The 14,060-nt window shown below is 45.2% G+C and overlaps 1 protein-coding gene across 1 annotated transcript in view; it reads left to right on the top strand.

Annotated features, from left to right (window-relative positions):
• Positions 1 to 14,060, top strand: part of LOC122545194 (uncharacterized) — a 785,061-nt gene that overhangs the window by 701,631 nt on the left and 69,370 nt on the right. The gene's annotated exons all lie outside the window — the stretch shown is intronic.

Genomic DNA, 14,060 nt, shown 5'->3' with positions numbered 1-14,060 from the left:
ACAAGGTTCCCCATGGGAGACTGATTAGCAAGATTAGATCTCATGGAATACAGGGAGAACTAGCCATTTGGATACAGAACTGGCTGAAAGGTAGAAGACAGAGGGTGGCGATGGAGGGTTGTTTTTCAGACTGGAGGCCTGTGACCAGTGGAGTGCCAGAAGGATCGGTGCTGGGCCCTCTACTTTTTGTCATTTACATTAATGATTTGGATGCGAGCATAAGAGGTACAGTTAGTAAGTTTGCAGATGACACCAAAATTGGAGGTGCAGTGGACAGTGAAGAGGGTTACCTCAGATTACAACAGGATCTTGACCAGATTGGCCAATGGGCTGAGAAGTGCAGATGGAGTTTAATTCAGATAAATGTGAGGTGCTGCATTTTGGGAAAGCAAATCTTAGCAGGACTTATACACTTAATGGTAAGGTCCTAGGGAGTGTTGCTGAACGAAGACACCTCAGAGTGCAGGTTCATATCTCCTTGAAACTGGCGTCACAGATAGATAGAATAGTAAAGGTGGTGTTTGGTATGCTTTCCTTTATTGGTCAGAGTATTGAGTACAGAGGTTGGGAGGTCATGTGGCGGCTGTACAGGACATTGGTTAGGCCACTGTTGCAATATTGTGTGTAATTCTGGTCTCCTTCCTATTGGAAAGATTTTGTGAAACTTGAAAGAGTTCAGAAAAGATTCACAAGGATGTTTCCAGGGTCGGAGGATTTGAGGTATAGGGAGAGGCTAAACAGGTTGGGGCTATTTTCCCTGCAGCGTCGGAAGCTGAGGCTTACAAAGGGGCATGGATAGGATAGATAGACAAAGTCTTTTCCCTGGGGTGGGGGAGTCCAGAAGTCAAGGGTATAGGTTTAGGGTGAGAGGGGAAAGATATAAAAGAGACTTACTGGGCAACTTTTTCACACAGAAAGTGGTACGTGTATGGAATGAGCTGCCAGAGGAAGTGGTGGAGGCTGGTACAATTGTAACATTTAAGAGGCATTTGGATGGGTACATGAATAGGAAGGGTTTGGAGGGATATGGGCCAAATGCTGGCAGGTGGGACTAGATTGGGTTGGGATACCTGGTCGGCATATACGAGTTGGACTGAAGGGTCTGTTTCCGTGCTGTACATCTCCATGACTCTATAACCAGTCTGCCTTAAGACTTGAAAACAGACAGACTCTGACCTCACACCTTTAATGCATTGTCTGAACAGAGGTGTCACCATTTGTTCTGAAAGCCTTAAGCTATCTTGAAGATGCCTTACTGGAAGTTCTGGGATTGACATATTAATGATTGCTGCAACCTATTCTAAAATATGAAAGACTTAACAATCCAGGTTTGTTCAGTATATCAGTTCAGTGGCAGGGCACTTTAATGTTTTCCTATAAATTCTGTGCCACATGATCTTATTGTCCACAATCACCTGATGAAGAAGCAGTGCTCCGAAGCTCATGTTTCCAAATAAACTGTCGGACTTCGCCTGGTGTTGTGAGATTTTTAACTTTGTCCAGGTTCAGATAGTGCCCAGGGATGTGCAGGTTAGGTTCATTAGTCAGGGGTAAATGTTGAGCAATAGGGGAATTGTGGTAGTGGGTTACCTTTCGGAGGATCGGTGTGTAGTCTTTGGGCCGAGTGGCCTGCTCCCACACTGTGGGGAGTCTCGGAAGGGGAAGGGATTTTTGTAAACTGTGCAAGGCAATGCAGGCGTAGTGTGGGGGCCTGCTGTTGGCCTTGCCCCGCCCTTTGCTCCTCCCCCCTGTTGTGGAGTTGTGTAAAAAACAGCTACTCTTTCTCTGCCCTTTTTGCTGGGGGAGGGGAGGAGGGAGGAAGGGGAGGGGGGGGAGGGGTCTGAAGCTGTAACCATATTGGGACACAAAATAAAGGTAACCAGAACCAGAACGTACTGCTGGGCTCAGGCTCTCATTGAAAGCTCCAAGCGGTTTTTGTTTTAAGCTGCTCATTTCTTGCAGCCTTCTGCACTAAGTTTCCAATGTTGTGTATGAGATGGAGCAATGAATGAGTAGCTAGTTTCGTTAGAAACTATAAATTTTTCAGGAGTGCATCATTTCATCGGCAGTTTACTGGCAGCACTGGGAAGTATGGGCTGTGTTCACTAGAAACGAGGTGGAGGTGCTGCTGTTGGATTAGGTGGGACTAGGTTTAAAAATCACAACACCAGGTTATAGTCCAACAGGTTTATTTGGAAGCATTAGCTTTCAGAGTGCTGCTCCTTCATCGGGTAGCTGTCGAACAGGATCATAAGACACAGAGTTAAGAGCAAAAGATCAGTGTCATGCAACTGATGATATATTGACAAACGTAGATTGCTGTTAAGTCTTTCATCTTTTAGAATGGGTTGCAGGTTTTAGTTCATTAATGTGTACATCGCAGTACTACTATTAAGTCATATTCTCAAGATCACTTAAGGTCTTTTTAAAAAACAGGTGACACCTCAGTCCAGACAATGCATGAAAGGTGTGAGAGTATCCCAATCTTAAATCGGACTGGTTCTATTTCCAAACTAGGAATTAGTAAAATATTACATGGATTGACTACCTTGCGTTTTGTGCAAAATTGAATATATCTGTAAATATAATTCTGCAAATGCACCTGTGGTGTAAAATTCCAAGCAGTGGAATGTGGTGAAACGGTTAAAAATTATGTCCCAATACATGTGTGAATCTAACCGGAATGGAGGTGTTGCTTAGTCCCGTGTGAATCTTCTTATCTGTATGTAACCAGAATGGAATGTGTTTTTTAGCCTTGCTCTGCTGTTCACATGAATGTTTATATCTGGAAAAGAGTATATCAGCTGGAAAAGTCTCCAGTTCGGTGAGTCTGCTCCGGGGTTACGTTTAACCGCCGAGCGTGGGTTGTTGGCAACCGCTCTACGAGAACTGACGGCTCCCAGTTTTGGTAACATGTAGAGTGAGTATAAGCCAGACCCGTTGTGGCGACGCTGCGGGGAATAAAATGCCCATATTCTAGCAGACTCGCCTCTTGGTCGTTTGTTCTGTGTCAGACTACTCTCCTACGAACCTGACCTTGAGAATTTTTTTTAAAACAGCACCACATTGTTATATGTATGTGTGCAGCATGAGAGTGCGTGTAAGAGAGTATGTGTGCACATGCTTGGTAAAGTGAGTGTGATGGAGGAGAAGCCTGTGAAAGGGTGTGTGTGTTGGGGGGGCGTGTATGTGTGTATGTCTGAGAGAGAACATGTGTATAGATAAAAGGTGAGGGGTTGCATTTTGCCAAAATAAGGAAGGGCAGGACTTGTACAGAGGGATATGGTGGGGGGCGGGGGGGTTCAGATATATACTTCTTTGAAAGTTGCATCACTGGTTGGAAGGAAGCTTCAGAAGGCATTCAGCACACTTACCTTAATTGTTCACACCATTGAATAAAGCAGCTGGGACATAATGTTGAAGTTGTACAGGATGTTGGTGAAGCCACTTGTAGAGTACTGAGAACGCTTCTGGTGGCCCTGTACTAGGAAGAATTCTATTAGAAAGGGTTCAGTAAAGATTTACCAGGATGTTGCCAGGACTGGAGGGTTTGAGTTGTAAGGAGAGGCTGAGACACTTCACTGGAGCACAGGAGGTTGAGGGGTGACCTCATTTGAGATTTATAAAATCATGAGGGTTATAGGGAAGATGAACATCAAACACAGCGAGCAGCGTGCGCGGTTATGTCGAGTGACAGGGGAAGAAATTGTGGCATTTGGACACTTTAAATCCATCAGGAACAGCATCTCCATAGAGCACACTGCGCATGTCAGGTGAGGTGCCGGAAGACTGGAGGTTAGCTAACGTGGTGCCACTGTTTAAGAAGGGTGGTAAGGACAAGCCAGGGAACTATAGACCAGTGAGCCTGACATCGGTGGCGGGCAAGTTGTTGGAGGGAGTCCTGAGGGACAGGATGTAAATGTGTTTGGAAAGGCAAGGACTGATTCGGGATAGTCAACATGGCTTTGTGTGTGGGAAATCATGTCTCAAATTTGGAGTTTTTTGAGGAAGTAAAGAGGATTGAGGAGGGCAGAGCGGTAGATGTGATCCATATAGACTTCAGTAAGGCATTCGACAAGGTTCCCCATGGGAGACTGATTAGCAAGATTAGATCTCATGGAATACAGGGAGAACTAGCCATTTGGATACAGAACTGGCTGAAAGGTAGAAGACAGAGGGTGGCGATGGAGGGTTGTTTTTCAGACTGGAGGCCTGTGACCAGTGGAGTGCCAGAAGGATCGGTGCTGGGCCCTCTACTTTTTGTCATTTACATTAATGATTTGGATGCGAGCATAAGAGGTACAGTTAGTAAGTTTGCAGATGACACCAAAATTGGAGGTGCAGTGGACAGTGAAGAGGGTTACCTCAGATTACAACAGGATCTTGACCAGATTGGCCAATGGGCTGAGAAGTGCAGATGGAGTTTAATTCAGATAAATGTGAGGTGCTGCATTTTGGGAAAGCAAATCTTAGCAGGACTTATACACTTAATGGTAAGGTCCTAGGGAGTGTTGCTGAACGAAGACACCTCAGAGTGCAGGTTCATATCTCCTTGAAACTGGCGTCACAGATAGATAGAATAGTAAAGGTGGTGTTTGGTATGCTTTCCTTTATTGGTCAGAGTATTGAGTACAGAGGTTGGGAGGTCATGTGGCGGCTGTACAGGACATTGGTTAGGCCACTGTTGCAATATTGTGTGTAATTCTGGTCTCCTTCCTATTGGAAAGATTTTGTGAAACTTGAAAGAGTTCAGAAAAGATTCACAAGGATGTTTCCAGGGTCGGAGGATTTGAGGTATAGGGAGAGGCTAAACAGGTTGGGGCTATTTTCCCTGCAGCGTCGGAAGCTGAGGCTTACAAAGGGGCATGGATAGGATAGATAGACAAAGTCTTTTCCCTGGGGTGGGGGAGTCCAGAAGTCAAGGGTATAGGTTTAGGGTGAGAGGGGAAAGATATAAAAGAGACTTACTGGGCAACTTTTTCACACAGAAAGTGGTACGTGTATGGAATGAGCTGCCAGAGGAAGTGGTGGAGGCTGGTACAATTGTAACATTTAAGAGGCATTTGGATGGGTACATGAATAGGAAGGGTTTGGAGGGATATGGGCCAAATGCTGGCAGGTGGGACTAGATTGGGATGGGATATCTGGTCGGCATGGACGGGTTGGACCGAAGGGTCTGTTTCCATGCTGGTTCAGCAAAAGCCATTCATGCTCTTCGCTGTCTGCAAAAACGGTGCAAACCCTTCTTCAAATAGACCAATGAGAAGCCAATTGTTGACTTGCAGCAACTGAAGAAAGTGAGTGAATCCAGGGAGGGGACAGAGTCGGGAAACGTTGGTCCAGGTCTGTATCTCAATTGGCAAACACATGGCAAATGCAGTCCCACAGTGTGAAGTTATAGCCTCAGTTACGAACAAATAACTGCTGAAAGGAGGTGCGTTGTTTAAATGGTGACATATTGGGATGTGGAGAAAGTGAGGACTGCAGATGCTGGAGATGACAGTTGAAAAGTGTGGCACTGGAAAAGCACAGCAGATCAGACAGCATCCGAGAAGCAGGAGAATCAACGTTTCAGGCATGAGCCCTTCCTCAGGAATGATGTGTGGATGTAAAAAGTGGCCTCAGCATCCTTCCACACCAGTCTCTGCCAGTTGTCAGACGGGTGCAGCAAGCAATCAGCAAGAGGAAATGAGTTCAGAAGTCTCTGCAGTTAGGGGGTCATTGAATATATTCAAGGCTGAGTTTGTCTGATTTTAGAACAAGAAAGAAGTGGATGTTTCTGGGGGAAGGCAAGTAAAATGATTTTAAGACCAGTACAGAACAGTTAAAGGGTCATACAGCACTGAAACAGACCATTCAGCCCAACTAGTCCATGCTGACTATATTCACAAACTAAACTAGTCCCACCTACCTGTGTTTGAACCATATCCCCCTGAACCTTTCCTATTCATGTACTTATCCAAATGTCTTTTAAACGTTGTTACACAACCAGCATCCACTATTTCCTCTGGACATTTATTCCACACACAAACCACTCTGTTTACAAAAAAGGTGCTCCTCATCTCTTATTAAAATCTTTCTCCTCTCACATTAATTTGCAGCCTAATCTTGAAATGACATGCTGTTCATCTTATCTATGCCCCTCATGGTTTTGGAAACCTCTATAAAGAGAACAAAGAACCTTACAGCACAGGAACAGGCCCTTCAGCCCTCCAAGGCTATGCTGATCGAGATTCTCTATCTAAACCTGCTGCCTATTTTCTAAGGATCTGTATCCCTTTGCTCCCTGCCGATTCATGTATCTGTCTAGATACATCTTAAATGACGCTATCGATCCCACCCCTACTGCCTCCACTGCATTTGAGGCACCCACCACCCTCTGCATAAAGAACTTTCCATGTAGATCTCCCTCAAACCTTTCCCCTCTCACTTTGAACTCGTGACTCCGATAATTAAGTCTTCCCCTATGGGGGAAAAAAAATTCTTCCTATCTACCCCTGTCTACATGCCTCATGGTTTTATAGGCCTCAATCAAGACCCCTCCTCAACCTCCTATTTTCCAATGAAAATACTCCTAATCTACTCAACCTCTCCTCATAGTTAGCGCTCTCCATAACAGGCAACATCCTGGTGAACCTCCTCTGCACCCTCTCCAAAGCATCCACATCCTTTGGGAAATCTGGCGACCGGAATTGTACAGCAGTATTCCAAATGTGGCCGAACCAAAATCTTATATAACTTTAACATGACCTGCCAGCTCTTGTACTCAATACTCCGTCCGATGATGGAAAGCATGTTGTATGCTGCCTTAACCACTCTACTGACAGGCATTGCCATCTTCAGAGAACAATAGATCTGAACACCCAGATCTCTCTGTACATCAATTTCCCCCAGGACCTTCCCATTTAATGTATAGTTTGCTCTCGAATTGCACCTTCCAAAATGCATCACCTCGCATTTGTCTGGATTAAACTCAATTTCTCTTCCCAACTCTCCAATCTATATTAGATTAGATTAGATTAGATTAGATTAGATTACAGTGTGGAAACAGGCCCTTCGGCCCAACAAGTCCACTCCGACCCGCCGAAGCGAAACCCACCCATACATTTACCCCTTACCTAACACTACGGGCAATTTAGTATGGCCAATTCACCTGACCCTGCACATCTTTGGACTGTGGGAGGAAACCGGAGCACCCGGAGGAAACCCACGCAGACATGGGGAGAACGTGCAAACTCCACACAGTCAGTCGCCTGAGGCGGGAATTGAACCCGGGTCTCTGGTGCTGTGAGGCAGCAGTGCTAACCACTGTGCCACCGTGCCGCCCTATAGTATTCTACTGTATCATCTGACAGTCCCCTTCACTATCTGATATTCCATCAATCTGAATGTCATCTGCAAACTTGCTAATGAGGCACCCGACACCTTCACCTTTCAACCTCCTGTGCGCCAATGAAAAACGTCCCAGCCTACCCTTCAATCGGTGTGAATTCTGTCTGGGTCCCAATGTCGAGTCAGCCTGACATTTTGGATAGAAAAGCTCTGCATTTAAATTACGTTCTTGAGAAAGTTACTGAAAACAGGTTCTGGGATTAACATACCAAAGAACAGAACCCCATTCTAAAAGATGGAAGATTTAATCTAAATTGTTTAATGTATCACATCTCCATGACACTGGACTCCTTTGGCTATAAATTCTGTGATCATGATCTTATTCTCCACAACCACCTGACAAAAGAGCAGAACTCGAAAAGCTAGTGCTTTCATGTTATGGCAGTAGCGGGAGGTGTGAGCTGTATTCAATAGAAACAATGAAGCAGTTAGATACCACACATTTGAGGGGGAAGGGTGTATTACATGACCTCCCAACTCCTATACTGAATGCTCTGAGCAATGAAGGAAAGCAAACCAAACGCCTTCTTCATTATTCTATCTACCTGAGACTCCACTTTCAAGGAACTATGAACCTGCACTCCAAGGTCTCTTTATTCTGCAACATTCCCCTAACTGCATCAGTCCTGCCTGGATTGCTTGACCAAAATGCAAACCTCAGACTTCTCTAAATTAAACTCCAACTGACACTCCTTGGCTCATCAGCCGATCCCAAAAATTCTAATTTATAGTGAACTCTCTTTCCTCTATTATTCCCTAGAAGCGGAAAATCTCCATCCCACACTCTCTCCGTCCGTTTTCACTTTGTTGAAAGTGGAAGAATGGGATTGAGAAACTGATCAGCGATGATTGAATGGTATGAGCAGACCTGGTGGTCTAATTTCTGCTTCTATGTCTTGTGGTCTCTTGCTGTCCTGGACACCGTGAGAGAGAATTGGGACCAGCATTGAACCGATCATGACTGGACATGGATCTACCTGCATCTAGGTGGATGGGCTGGGACTTTTTCACTGGAGCAGAGGAGGTGGAGATGTGACCTTATCAAGGTTTATAAAATCATGAGGGGAGAGATGAGGTGAAGGACAGGTGTCCTTCCCCTAGGCTGGGGGTTTCAAGATGACGGAGTAAATTTTGAATGTGAGAGGAGAAAGAGATTTTAAAAAGACTTGAAGGACACAATTTTTTTTATATTCAGTTCACGTGTGGACTGAATGTCCGGAGGAAGTGGTGGATGCAGGTACAGTTACAAGGTTTAAAAGACATTTGGATAATTACATGATTAGGAAATGTTCAGAAGGGTATGGGCCAAAACACTGCATGTGGGACTGGTTTAGCTGGTGAACATAGGGGGTCAGCATGGACTAGTTGGACTGAAGGGTCTGTTTCTGTGCTGTATGGTTCTGTAACTCGGTTCTGTACTTGTCTCAAGACCATTTTCTTGCCTTCCCCATAAACATCCACATAAACATCAGATGAACTCAGCCTGGAATATATTCAATGACCTGAAAATGTGTTGCTGGAACAGCACAGCAGGTCAGGCAGCATCCAGGGAACAGCAGAATCGACGTTTCGGGCATAAGCCCTTCTTTAGGAATCAAACGTCGATTCTCCTGTTCCCTGGATGCTGCCTGACCTGCTGCGCTGTTCCAGCAACACATTTTCAGCTCTGATCTCCAGCATCGGCAGACCTCACTTTCTCCTCGTATATTCAATGACCCCCTAACTGCAGGAAGACATCCCCGCTTCTGAACTCAATTCCTCTTGCTAATACACCACTTGCCTTGCTCATTGCCTGCTGCACCTGTCTGACAACTGGCACAGATGGACACTGATGCCCCTCTGAACATCCACGCATCATTCTTGATGAAGGCTTGCGCCCAAAACCTCGACTGTCCTACTGCTCCGATGCTGCTTGACCTACTGTGCTTTTCCAGCACCACACTTTTTGACTCGAATCTCCAGCATCTCCAGTCCTCACTTTCTCCACATCCCAATATATCACCATTTAAACAATATACCTTTCTACTTTTTTTCACAGCAAAGGCTGTAACTTTACATTGGGGTACTGTATTTGCCAACTGTGGCCTTCTCTACGTCAGGGAGCACGAGCGTAAACTTGGGGAACGGTTCGCCGAGCATCGCATCCAGGTCTGCAGAGGCCGACCGGACCTGCCAGTCACCACCCATTTTCATTCCCCTTCCCATTCCCTTTCTGACATGACCATTTTTGGCCCCATCCATTGCCACAACAAACCAAAGCGCAAATTGGAGGAACAACACCTCATCTTCCACCTGAGCAGTCCACAGCCCGAAGGACTCAGCAGTGAGTTCTCCAAATTCAAATAACCTCCCTTCCCATCCCAAACTCCCTTCCGAGCCCTTGCCCCTCCACCTCCCTGCCACCAACTAGGTTCCTTCCTCGCATTCACCAACCAGGTCGTACCCTCTACCTATCTACACCTATCCCCACTTCATCACCCTGCCCTCAGCATACCCTTGTTCTGCAGCTCTCCCTATACTCACCACCAGTCCTGAACAAGGGTTACACCTGAAATGTCGACTTCTCCACCTCCTGATACTGCCTGGCTTGCTGCATTCTTCCAGACTCCTGCCTGTCTGTTTTGCCAATTGAGACACAGGCATGGACTAACTTTTCTAGACTCTATCCCCTCGCTGGATTCATTCCCATTCCTTTCAGTTGCTCCAAGTCAACAATTGAACCCCAGAATGAAACGTAAATGGAAAAGGGGGTGAGAAAAGAGAGTGCTGTACTCACAGATGTTGGACAGAGGAAGGAAGTTGCAGTCTGAGGTGAAGCTCAATCTTAATTCAGTGTGAGAAGAGGAGCAGGACCTTAAGAAGCTCATGGTCCACCTTCCGCATTCAGACAATAGGGGAGCTCCAATTGGCATGAGGACAAGTCTCCTTCTGGTCCTCCAGTGCTCCTTATTTGCCCATCAAAAGTAGGTCTCGCCCCTTTTCTGCCGACAGCGAGGAACATGCCCAATGTTTTGGTGACTCCGGCAAACATGTGCCCTGCTTGTTGACACTGAGGAGTGTACACAATATGCTCTGTAGCAATGCTGATGTTATTGACAGATTTTAAGTGTCCATATGCCTCAGAGAACAAAAAGGATTAGAGCCATAATTTGTTTTACACTATGTGTCTCGATATTTTATTGTTTTTGCATTTGTCTGGCTGCTCAATGTTTTTGTGTCTTTTCCTCAGTGTTGGGGTGAAGTTCACAACTAGAGGGCATAGATTTAGGGTGAGAGCAGAAAGATATAAAAGGTACCAAAGGGGCAACGTTTCCATGCAGAGGGTGGTGCTTGTATGGAATGAACTGCCAGAGGAAGTAGTGGAAGCCGGTATAATTACAGTATTTAAAAGGCATCTGGATGGGTATATGAATAGGAAGGATTTAGAGGGATATGAGCCAAGTGCTGACAAATGTGACTAGATTAATTTAGGATATTTGGCTGGCATGGACAGGTTGGACCAAATGGGTCTGTTTCCGTGCTGTACATCTCTATGACTCTAAATAATAAAAAGTATATTTTCCAAGTAACAAACTATACCCAGTTAAAATTCACACAACACCAGGTTATAGTCCAACAGGTTTAATTGGAAGCACACTAGCTTTCGGAGTGATGCTACTTCATCAGCTGATTAAACCTGTTGGACGATAACCTGGTGTTGTGTGAATTTTAACTTTGTACATCCCTATCCAACACTGGCATCTCCAAATCATAACTATACCCATATTAACAAGGTTTAGTACACCACACACTTGACCAACCATTCTCAACAGATCCTGCCCCTTCATTGCCTGAGGAACATATACATGCTGGTGCATAATCTCCTTCACTAGTATTTACACACTACCCTCAGCAAAGGGCAAACATCACAAGGATTAAACAAACAGTGAGGGGGAAACAGCACAAGGATTAAACAAACAGTGAGGGGGAAACAGCACAAAGATTAAAACAAACAGTGAGGGGTAAACAGCACAAGGATTAAAACAAACAGTGAGGGGTAAACAGCACAAGGATTAAACAGCACAAGGATTAAACAAACAGTGAGGGGGAAACAGCACAAGGATTAAAACAAACAGTGAGGGGGAAACAGCACAAGGATTAAAACAAACAGTGAGGGGGAAACAGCACAAGGATTAAAACAAACAGTGAGGGGTAAACAGCACAAGGATTAAAACAAACAGTGAGGGGTAAACAGCACAAGGATTAAAACAAACAGTGAGGGGTAAACAGCACAAGGATTAAAACAAACAGTGAGGGGTAAACAGCACAAGGATTAAACAGCACAAGGATTAAACAAACAGTGAGGGTAAACAGCACAAGGATTAAACAAACAGTGAGGGGGAAACAGCACAAGGATTAAAACAAATAGTGAGGGGGAAACAGCACAAGGATTAAAACAAATAGTGAGGGGGAAACAGCACAAGGATTAAACAAACAGTGAGGGGGAAACAGCACAAGGATTAAACAAACAGTGAGGGGGAAACAGCACAAGAATTAAACAAACAGTGAGGGGGAAACAGCACAAGGATTAAACAAACAGTGAGGGGAAACAGCACAAGGATTAAACAAACAGTGAGGGGGAAACAGCACAAGGATTAAACAAACAGTGAGGGGGAAACAGCACAAGCGCCAGTAAAAGCAGATGGAAAGTGAGTGTAAAATGTCACTATGACAGGACAGGCCCCACATTCCTTCCCCTTCATTCCCCCCCAACCTGCCTCACCTTTCACCTCCCGGGCCCAGTACCTTCCAGGTGGCCCCATAGTTGACACAGGGGCCGACCCACGACCAGTAGAACTCCACCACCCAGGCGGCCGACGAGTTCCCAAGCAGGCCCTTAACCCCATCCGCCTCCAGAATGCTCACCGGCTCCTGCCTGCTGTACAGCTGGCCGGTGTGGCCGTGACACAGCAGCTGCACCAGGAAGGCGGCGGTGCCCAGTGACGGGTGTCTGCCCCGGGCCGCACGGCGCCATTTTCCTAACGGCCGCCCTCCCGCCGCTTCCCCGCTCGAGCGACTTCTCCTCCCAACCGCCTTCGCCCCCGCGTGACGTCTGCACGGGGCCGGGGAGCCTCACCGTCACCAAGCAACAGCACCTCGCGCTACAACTGCTCATTCACAAAAACAAACTCTCCTGTCTCGCTCTGCAGCTGCAGGGGGGACACTGCCACGTTTCCAGGAGCCCTGTCTACATTGGGAAAGCTCACGGCTCAATTTAAACAGATATTCCTACATCTAACGGAACGGTGTCATATCTAAAGTGAGCAATCTGCATTTTAGAGGGACATGGACATTTTAACGGGCTATTTTTGCAAATAAACAGATTTGAATGGACAAGATTATATTTCAAAGGGATGTGGGCACATTCAAAGGGATATCTTAATATGTAAAGTGACGCAGTTATATCTAAGTGAATCTACATTTCGAAGAAACGTTACCCTATTTTTAAGCAGAAATATCCCTTTAAGAGACATACTCATATCTAAAGGGGTAAATATACATTATCGAGGGGCAAGATTGCGCTGAGAGGAACATAACACATTTAAAGGGAGAGCTACATGTAAAGGGGCATTTTTATATTTAAAAAGATACATTGAAATCTGAAGAGACTTGTTCATAAGTAGAAGTACATGGTAACATTAAGGAAGCATGACGGTATTGGAAATAGTGCAGCCATTTTTAAAAAAGGGGTTGTGGTGGCCGTGAGATGGTTTAATGTTTAAGAAAATAAGCAAGTTATTACGATTTGGAATGGTCTTGAAGGGGTGATGGAACCAGCAACCATGGACAAAGCTAAAATTCACACAACACCAGGTTATAATCCAACAGTCTTATTTGGAAGCACTAGCTTTCGAAGCGCCGCTCCTTCATTTGGTGGTTGTGGAGAATGAGATCATGATCACGGAGTTTATAGCCAATGGAGTCCAGTGGCATGGAGATGTGATACATCAAACAATTTTAGATTAAATCTATCACCTTTTGAATGGGTTTCGAAAGGTATGTTAATCCCAGAATTTGATTTTAATTACTTTCTCACGAATATCATTCAAATGCAGAGCTTTTCTAACAATAGGTGTGAATTCTGTTTGCGTCCGAATGTTGTCAGACTGACATTTTTCTTACAGAAAAACTCTGCATTTAAACTTCATTTTTGAGGAGGTAATTTATAGATTAGGGTGTAGAGGTTAGGGTGGATTGGCTGTGCTGAATTACCCATAGCGACCAGGGATGTGCAATTTAGGATGGATTGTCCATGGGAAATACGGAGGAAGGGGATGGATAGATATGGATGAGATACTCTTTGGAGGGCTAGAGTAAAATAGATGGGCTGAATGGCCTGCTTCCACATTGTTGGGATTCTATGACTCCCACCACAAAGGAGCATTTTGTCTGCATCTATCCTGTCAAGCCCCTTTCAGAATTCTACTGGTTTCAATAAGATCACTTCTGGTTCAGAGAGGTATACCCTTCGGTTCAATTCATCCATGCCAATCAGGATTCCAAAACTAAACTAGTCTTCACTTGCCTGTGTTTGGCCCATATTCCTCTAAACGTTTCTATGCATGTACTCATCCAAACTCTACATGCAAACCACCCTCTGTCAAAACGTTGCCCCTCAGGTTCCTTTT

This window comes from Chiloscyllium plagiosum, unplaced genomic scaffold, assembly GCF_037043375.1.
Source record: "Chiloscyllium plagiosum isolate Xiang-an unplaced genomic scaffold, Cpla_swu_hap1 HiC_scaffold_27, whole genome shotgun sequence".
In the NCBI taxonomy this organism is placed as follows: Eukaryota; Metazoa; Chordata; class Chondrichthyes; order Orectolobiformes; family Hemiscylliidae; genus Chiloscyllium; species Chiloscyllium plagiosum.
The sequence above is the reverse complement of the archived record's forward strand: the minus strand, read 5'-3'. Positions and strand labels throughout refer to the sequence as shown.